General features: G+C 36.3%; 1 long non-coding RNA gene across 1 annotated transcript; it reads left to right on the plus strand.

Annotated features, from left to right (window-relative positions):
• The first annotated feature begins 258 nt into the window (after nucleotides 1–258).
• LOC135298246 (uncharacterized) lies at nucleotides 259–3,213 on the plus strand. The gene is made up of 3 exons (XR_010360262.1): nucleotides 259–629; nucleotides 1,538–1,591; nucleotides 2,893–3,213. It is a non-coding gene; the product is annotated as an uncharacterized LOC135298246 (long non-coding RNA).
• The last annotated feature ends 5,212 nt before the right edge of the window (nucleotides 3,214–8,425 follow it).

Below are 8,425 nucleotides of genomic sequence, written 5' to 3' on the forward strand. Positions count from 1 at the left end.
GCAAGGGTAGCAGTGAGATTTCCTTTTGTAAGACCAAAAGTTACTGGCCTTTTATAACCTTTCTTCTTTGGGGAGTTGAATGCAGTGTCTGAGCTAACGAATCACACTGTAATTAGCAAGAGGTGTGTTAACCCACATCTCCAGAAAGTGGTGCACAAATGGAGAAACTGGAACACAAGTTTCATTAATCAATTAATTAGCTCATTCTTTGTGAAAAGAAGGAAAACTCACTAAAGTTATGAAGAGGAAAAAATACAGAGTCAAGACTGCAAGCTTTAGCAATGAAAGATTGTAAATCCTTGGACTCAGTTTTGTTTTTATCAAAATCACTGGCAGCATGTGATGAAAGCAGGAGGGGGTCAGAAGAAAGCTGAAATTTTCTCTGCTGAGGCTGAGCTGTGGTTAGCTCAGTCAGTACTTCAAAGAATGAGGAATTACAGTTTTCAGGCACTTCGTGTTTGCTGATCATTAAATGTTCTCCCAAGGAATGATACATGGAGAACATAGCAAGATCTGTAATGATCAGTGTTTTCTTTCATTTCTGTTAATGTCATAACCTGCCTTGCCAAAAAAAGTGTTCCTAAAAGCTGTGTTGGCTATTACTGCAAAGGGTCTCAAGCAATGGCCAGGTAGGTGAATAGATATTTAGTTTTGCTGTCTCAGCAATTCCAGAAGCACTTGGTAAAGAGCACAGCTGCTTTTAGATCCAAGACCTCCTTTCCCCCTGATCTAAACCAGCTTTTGTTGGTTCATAATTTTCTTGGTTTATTTTTTCCTTATATTTGAAATGGAGAAATAATTCTCCAAATCCACAATACAGGAAAAAAAATTATCCAGAAAAATTATAGCCTGACTGTTAGCTAAGTTCCTAAATATGTTCCTGGTAGCTCATTATATTCTCTCCTTTTGATGAATGCAAGTTAAGAACAACTGACCTGAAAAATGACTCAATATGCATCAAGTAAGCAGAGAAAGCTTTTTACACAGTGGCGTGGAAATGATTTGCTGATGTAAAAAGGTGCATGTTGTATCTTCTGTTATATGTTCTTGGCTGCAATAAGAATGGCTGTTATTTGATCCAACATGAGTAATAATTTTAAGTATTCAAGGTCACTAGTCTGGAAATTGATGATTACTTACAATTTTGTGTTATTATAAAAGTTTATTTATGCTGTGTTTGCTTCAAAGTAGAAACAATTATCCAGAGCTTTTCCCCTTTGGAAAAGATGTTCATCATTTTGACCTCAAGTTATGTAGCTGTTTTCTCATGGCAGAAAGCAGTAGAAAATATAGAGTTCAAGGGTCTTCATGATGAGTGTGCCTGTTATTTACACTCTTTATACATAAACTGGCTTTGTTATACATAAGAGTAGGAGAAAATGGTATGGAAAGAATGGCACTCTGTTATTAATGTCATATGCTCTTATCTGTCATGGGGGGTTTTAAATTAATCTGTAATATCTGCTCCTGTGTGATTGCATTTGTAATATCTGGGTTCAATATACACTTAGCATACTTGTAATCCCATATTTTTCAGGTCAAATCTCTGACTCCTCAACTGCTTAGGCTTGGGACCACTGAACAGAATAAAGTAAGATTCATAACTCACATCCCTATAGTTACATGTGTCATTCCCACTCTGAAGAATCTTTAGGGCCCAATTATAAGACAAAAAAGGGAATTTTATTCCTAAGAGGAGTATTGTGGCTGACTAAAAGCATGAATGACTGATACGATACTTTTGGGAATTCAGGTGGGAACATGTTGGTATTTGTCAACTTTGTAGAGTATGGTTTTCAACCATAAGCTGAGTTGAACATTTTGGCATATAAATATCTGTAGATCTTTAGGGAAGGAAAAATGCAAGTCTACTTTGCACTTTGAGCTTCTCTGGTAAGAGGCTACCATTTCATTCTTATAGAAAAAATGTTACCATTTAATATATGCAGTTTTAAATTTATCAAAGACCTTTTGGGTGTGGTTGAGCTATGGGAAGTTTACTGAAGTGAACAATTAAAATATGCTCTTGATATTTCTGGAGCAGTTTTTTAATACTTTCAGTATTCTGTATTTTATGTATGTACAGACACTTGTGACTCTGGCATTAGATGACCCTGTGACCCTTGAAGAAGATTATTAATTTGCCCAAGCTGCCTGAAGGATCCTTTCATATTTCTCTAGAGTGTTGAGTCAGAGAGCTGTATGGCAGGAAATGTTAAGAGAAACCTGGAAAAAAAATACAGATTGACACAGAAGGAAAAACATTAAAAAATACTAAAATAGCAACAGATAAATTCTATGGAATAAAATTTAAAATTGTACATAAAATTGCTCTATACGGTCTCGCTTATAAATTCAACATTGTCTCTACATTATAAATATGAAAAAGTGTTCTTTCTCCTTCATTAGCAACAGTAAGATTTAAAACAAAAAAAAAAACAAGTAGATTTTCTGTCTGTCTAAACTAATCAGTTTAGCAGCTGGTTCAGGCTTGTTCCTGTTAAGAGAGATAGCCTTACATAACAGATCTGATTTGTGCAGCACAATGAAGTTTTGAACTCAGTTTATTGTTTGCTCCCAAATGAATTCTCCTCTGTCAGACAATATATCATAGTGCCTGCAATTTGCTGACACTCCTGCTCAGGACAAATCTCCAGCCAGAGCAAAAGCAGAGCACTGACTTCCTGAGAGATCTTGGCCTGAAACTTCTCTAGGCATGGTAGATCATAGAGCAAATCTTATGCTTTATAAATTGCATGGCAAATGTCCATCATTTATCTTGGATTGTAAACCTCATGTGTTATGGAAGCCTTAATAGCATTTTGGAATAGAACCCATGGATAAAAGCTATGCCAAGAGGTTCAGAAATGTCAAGAGATTTGTTTCTTCCAGATCCTGGAGATGCTAAGTATCTTGCACATATGCTGAGGAAGACACATTTTTGGAGCAGTCTTGAAGTTCTCAGAAAGATAAGTAGTGGACCTTCAGTCTTTTTTTGATCTCAACATCCCCTTTTAAAGTTTTTCTGCCCAGATCCTGAGTCTGCATATCTGACAATATAGTGAGTGATCAAACTAGAACACAAGTTGATCCTCAAAGCCTGCATGAGACAATTCCTTTCCCCCACCTAATCCGTGTAAAACCTTGATGTTTGTTTAAGGTAATGATCACATAGAATCATCAAATGGTTTTGTCTGAAGGTATTATTAAAGATGATCTGACCCAATTTCTCAAACATGGGCTAGGGCATCTTTCCCTAGAATAGGTTGCTCAAAGCCCCATCCAACCTGACTTGAACATTTCCACCACTTCTCAGGACAGGCTGTACAAGTGTTTCACTGTCCTCATCATAAAAAATTCCTTTCATTAAAGCCAATCTCAATCTACCCTATATATGAAGCACTGGATATTTAATAAAGCTGCTTGGGGATCTCGCTGTTGTTCAGTATTAGTGATAATGATATGTAGACTTTTGTGCATAAAGTACTTTCTATCCACTGGTCCAAGGAGGGACTTCTTTTTTTCTCTTATTTTTTATTAACATGGAAATAAAGCCTTCTAACTTTTGTGGGTTAAGACACTAAAACTTGCAGATATGTCTCTTTACTACATGTATAAAACTAATGTTTCGTGCTGTTTTTTTTAACCATCTGTATTTTAGCCTGGCATTATATGGCTAACTGATTAAATTTTATGATAACATATGAAACAGCTCGAATCAGTTTTGCATGTTGCTATGCCCTTTCCCAACAACAACTAATTAAATACTATGCCAATATATCTATATATATTCATTAATCCTTCCTTTATTTACGTTTGCTGCTGTACTTTATCTCCATGAACACAGACTGGCCAAAACCTCCTTCTGTGGTGAGCAGTGGAGCCAGATGAGTGAACAAACACCTCTGAGAAGTGATATACCTCTAAAAATGCATCATCCTCATTTAACAAAATTTATTGTGCTGTACACTTGCCCACAGCACTTCCAGTGTGGTTCTGCTTGATGAATGTGCATTCATTATCTTATCGTAAGTGTAGGTTCGTGGATTTGAAGCAGACAGAAATGGTTTGCGAATTCACTGAAGCGATGCATTCGCGGAGTGGAAATGCTGCATCGTAAAGAGAAACTGTTTGAAGCAATTATGACATCTCGGGAAGAAGGCTTCTTGGTATAAAAGTGCCCTCCTAGTAGCAAAAAGAAGGAAAACAAGCTGCCCTAGGCTTTCATCAACTCAGAGGAGCAGCTATTCCACAAACCAGATAAATTGCAAAAGCACAGAATAAACCAAGTCTGTGATATTGTAAATCTGAGCATGCTTGGTTTCTACTTTTGTAGCACAAATGTAATTAAGATAAAATTTACTGTTTTCTAAATGTGCAGTTACTAGTAGACAGCAATTAATGGTAATGGGCAGTACAGAAGAGGGAATGGCACTTGGTGTCACAAGTTCATATGCTTGTTATTCATTTACAGTTTCTTGCTACGAACATTTAAAACTTTGAGCCATCTTCACATGGAGACTTGTTAGAGATGAGCTGTCAGTGTGGAAGTTTGAATTCTATCAACCACCAGAGGAAAAATAAAATCACTATATATAATCTTACTTACTGAGTATCCAACCAAAATGCAAGAAAAGTATAATTTGCTTTGCAGAGTTGTATGGCAGTTCTTTAATTGACTAGCAAAAAACAAACGAGAAACTACTCTTATTCACAGATCACTTTATGATAATGAACTTTTTGATAGACAAGAATCTTTCACTGAAGAAATAAAATCTGAACAGAACATGCATTTGAAAGGTTCTGGAATGCTAAATGTTCATAATTTAGCTCTTGGAAAGGGCTGCATGGAGAAATACATATGCATTTTGAGGACACTTCTCTCAGTAAGCTGTATATTCCACAATATACAAACATAGTTAGACATTCCATTCACAGTTTTCTTCCAAAGACCCTGAACATCATAGTAGAGATAAGAGCACTGCATCCAGTAGATGTCTGTGATTCGTGCCCTTACCCAAACATAAATTGCAAGTGAAGCCAAATATAACTACACATGAACAGAAAATTCCCTTTTCCCTTTTTTTTTTTTTTAAATTTTCCAGATTCCAAAAGTGGTATCCCTGACCTGTCTGAATTATATCACCAGTACTTAGATCAATGTTCCTGCATTTCTGCTGACAGCAGCTGATCTCTTTTCCCTGCATTTTCCCTATCCCATAGAGGAGCTGGTTGAGGACTAAGATAACTGCAGCTTACAAGACATTGTCTTGCTGGGGATAAAGAAATTGCTGTAGCAGGCTGTACTGAATAAGAATTGACTGTTCTGTTGAGATTTTGATTTATGTGTCTGAACTATTTATTCTCACATTTAATTTTATATTGCAAAGTGCTGGATTTTACACAGGCAAACCTAGGGTGTCTGAGTCCTATTTTTAGTCCATATAAATCTCTTGCACAGTCATTGTCCTATATATAATTTACATAAGGCAACATGTTAGCAGCCCATGATTAAATATGTGGCATTTCATTGGTTTAGTATGAGGGTAATTTTTCTTTTATTCTCCTTCAGATTCTGTATGGAGAGAGACATATTTTTTGTTATTGTTGTTAGTTAAGGATTGTTTTTGCCTGCATATGTCAAAAAAGTGGTCTAACAGACTCTCAAACATCCCCTGGACTCTCTCCAACCTCTAAATGCTAACTGTGTTTTTCTATTTTTCTATACACAGGTTTAAGCACTTCCCTTAGGCTGCTATGAAACCAGAAAAGTACCTGTAAGGTGGAGTGTCAGAGGTGAGTAAACAGCTCCACAACACTTTTCACTTTAATTTTGCCAGTATTTCAAGAAAATGCAGCGCTCCACACATTTTACTTGCCACGTTAAAATGTGATTGCAGTGCTCAGTCATCTTCTGCACAGACCTGGTTTAGAAATAGAAGGAGCAGCATATCTACAGCTGTAATGACTTTCCCTTGCTCCCAATGCATCCAAGTGAGAAAGCATCAGAAAATCTAGTTACTGACTTTCCTATTTAATCTATTTAATCCAACAAAGCAAACAAGTGAATATTTGGTAAAGGACATGTACTGTGACTTGAAGTCACATCATACAGGAGTCTCATGAGAAGAGTGCACAGTCTGCATCAGAAAGAGGTATGCAAAAGAATTAGCTGTAGTCAGGAGTAAAACCTTATGATTAATAGTGATTAACACACATAAATATTATATGAAAAAAGATCATAAATAATTGAGATCCACACGAATAATAAATAGACAATGTCTTACTGAAATTTACTTTTCATGGATTATTTGTGTATTTAATGCCAGATATGAAAATCACTCTTGAAATGATTATGATCATAAATCTCAAGCTCATCAGGTAAATAGTTGTGTCCCTCAAAAAATACTGCAATGAAACAAAATGAAGTAGAATAAAATATTTAAAAAAAATAAGTTTGAGCAAAGATATTGTAGAATCTACCTTGCTTTGACCATTTAATGTGATTACTTTGAGTTATATCTCTGGCTTGAATTGCTGACAAAATAAGAATAAGCATGACATGATGGATAGGATCTGCCATGATAATAAGTAAAGGTCTGGAAAAAATTAAGTTGGCATTTGAAGAAGGGGAGAAAATGTCAAGAAATAATTATTTTTATTCAATATTGTTTGTGAGAAGCTTATTGTCCCTAACCAGGTCTGGGCATATTGTCTGCGTATTTTATAATCTGTCTAGAGTTTCCTTTCATTAATTGAGATATAATCAATAATAACCAATTACACGTAAAATGCCCTCTTCCTCCCCCTCCTTCGTGCTACACCTTCTTGCCCTACCTCCCAGCTGAGGTCCTTCTGAGCCATTCCTTGGTCTGAACCACTTTTCTGCAAGTCACCCTCAGTCCTTTATACATGTATGTGGAAAACTGGGAAGGGGATTACTCAGGTGCCCTCCCCAACAGGACTGGAAAACTAGTTTATTCCATTTCTTCTTGGTAAAACACTGCCTTAAGGGACTACAAACTCCATGAAACACTGCTCATTCACCACGTATTTGATACAAAATGGATATCTTGGACCAAAGCCCAAGGCCAGTTACGGCTGCCTCTGCAAAATGAAGTGCTCTTAAATGCAGTTCACTTAAACAGTGAAGCTTTTTTTGTGCAGAGGGGTCCTGTGTGCCTGAGCACCGCTTATCCTTTCCTGGATCAGGCTTCACTCATCCCCCACCACGTCCCTGGTGCAAGGAATGCCGGCAGAACCTCCCTAGGGCTTTTCCTTGTGTTACTGAGCCTTAAATTTTGCTAAAACCCAGTGACTTCAGCCAGGAACCATACAGAGATGTTCTATATTTCCTGGCCTTATTTTACTGTCTTGTTGCTTGCACTTTGGCTTGTAAAGTCCAGTGCTGCACATGCACATCTGTGCTTTGTATCCTGGTCTTGCATCACTGACAGAAGAGGACATCTTTTCAAATCAGTGGTATAATGTCATTGTATAAAGTATGACACTGCATCTAAAAGTGTGTTTTGGATAATGTGAGTTGAACAGCATAAGAGCTCTGTCTTAGGCTTTAGGGAGAACAATATATTTGATCTCTGAACACTACTTTGCTCACAAGCTCTAAATATAGTTGTTCCAAATGATCTTTGGATTTTATTTTGAGCTGAAAACTTATTTCAACACATTTGATGGACAAAACACACCAGTATGATGTGGAATAACACTGTATTTTCCTACATCATGTAATATCTGATAGTTTTTCTTTTCCACCTGGAAGCAGTGGTAGATTGGAACACTGTTTCCTAACTGTGACACACAATGTTAAATTCTGTAATTAACATTTTCAAACCCTTTTTCGATATATTTAGGGAAAAAAAAGAGAAACCAAAAAAAATGGGGAAAGTTAAAAAACGTACCAAATCCCAGAAAACTCATCACCAAACCAGATATTCTTATCCAGGTATCTAATTGTACACTCTCTATTCTATTATATACATTTTATTTTAGAAAAAAGCAACAATTTGGACAAGCATAGCTCTAAAAGTCACCATTTCCCCATCCCTGTTTTATGGAAAGTCATGTAAACCATATGCAAAGTAAAAACATCCCTATAGAAACTAAATAAAAGAACAGCAATTAAATCAGTAGAACATTATGATTAATTGTATTTCTTTATAAATAAATAAGTGGAAAAGCAGATAGATTTCCTAGATAATTTTGAAATGAATCTGCAGGATTCCACTGACACTACTTTTTTCTATTCCCATGCTGATTCTGGGACATTGGTGCACTGAATCACACACACCCCCAAAAACAAGGCATTTATAATTCACTAGAGTGAATTAGTATGGTCTCTTACATTCTAGACAAAAATTTCATGATGAAATATGGTCCTTATGAAAAATATATAAGCATATGCAGC

This window comes from Passer domesticus, chromosome 3 (assembly GCF_036417665.1).
Source record: "Passer domesticus isolate bPasDom1 chromosome 3, bPasDom1.hap1, whole genome shotgun sequence".
NCBI classification, from domain to species: Eukaryota; Metazoa; Chordata; class Aves; order Passeriformes; family Passeridae; genus Passer; species Passer domesticus.